Source organism: Tupaia chinensis, unplaced genomic scaffold, assembly GCF_000334495.1.
Source record: "Tupaia chinensis unplaced genomic scaffold, TupChi_1.0 Scaffold138060_1, whole genome shotgun sequence".
Classification (NCBI taxonomy): domain Eukaryota; kingdom Metazoa; phylum Chordata; class Mammalia; order Scandentia; family Tupaiidae; genus Tupaia; species Tupaia belangeri.
Genome location: NW_006197961.1, coordinates 12,123 through 13,112, shown reverse-complemented (window position 1 = coordinate 13,112; position 990 = coordinate 12,123). Strand labels below are relative to the sequence as shown.

At 60.9% G+C, this 990-nt stretch overlaps 1 protein-coding gene across 2 annotated transcripts in view; it reads left to right on the top strand.

Moving 5' to 3' along the window:
* The first annotated feature begins 216 nt into the window (after positions 1-216).
* Positions 217-990, top strand: part of ECSIT (ECSIT signaling integrator) — a 12,600-nt gene continuing 11,826 nt past the window's right edge. For both annotated transcript variants that reach the window (XM_006160970.3, XM_006160968.3), the window contains exon 1: positions 217-317. The gene's annotated coding sequence lies outside the window, so the exon portion shown is untranslated. The remainder of the gene's footprint in view (positions 318-990) is intronic.

Here is a 990-nt window from a genome sequence, read left to right as displayed (position 1 = left end):
GCCTCCGCTTGCATTCTCAGACCCCTCCAAGCTCAGCCTCCAGCTCACGAGTTGCCTCGCCACTCCCCAGGGCGGTGCTCCAAGATTCCCAGGTGGGTTTGCCAAGCTAGGGGCGGGGCCTACGTTGTTATGGGGCGGGATCAATATCGTCCTGCCTCTCTATTGGTGCGCTTTCCTTTGTGGGCGTGACCTAACTAAACTGGCCTTTTTCATTTGCTGGCTCCCTAACGGCCCCTGACCCGGAAGCGCTCTTGGCCAACATGGCGGCGCCCAGCAGCGAGACGGAGCTGGCCGGGAGTCCGATGCCGATTGCCTGAGTAAGTAGGTCGCGCGTGGGAAGGAGAGCGCGAGCTGCCGAGCCCGGGGCTGCCCGTTCCCGGCTGCAGCGTGGGAGGGCGGCTCTAGAGGGCCCTGCCTGCGGGGCCGGGGCGCCATGACCTTTCGGAGTGCTGGTGAAGGGCCCCCCGTCTGCCCTCCGGTCCCCGGGTCTCCTATTTGCAGATGTGACAGTTGACTCAGAGAGGTTGAGGCCTTCGCCCCAGGTCACGCCGCAAGTCGGTAGCGAGGCGGCAGTTGAAACCCGCGTCTGTCTGTTTCCTACTAGGGACCCACAGTCCTGGCAGCCAGCCTCAGGGCGGCTGTAGGAACACGCTGCCTCGGTGTCCACACTCGTAGACGTTGTGTAGAAATCAAGCGCTTATTCCTATTCAGCTGGTTCTTGATGAGCACCTACCATATAGCAGGCACTGCCCGGGTGCTGGAGACGTAGCAATGTGGAAGACAGACAAAAATTTCCCACCTCCTGGGGGCGCGAGCCAGTCACAGAACTGGTGCTTTCGGTTAAGGGTGATGGCTAATGAACGGGGGAGGGGAAGCGTTCAGAACAGAGACCTGGATGACCACCCACCGGCGGGATGTGTGGAGGGAGAAAGTGCAAACGGGAAGGCAGGTGCAAAAGCTCTGAGCCTGGAATGAGCTTGGGTTATTTCA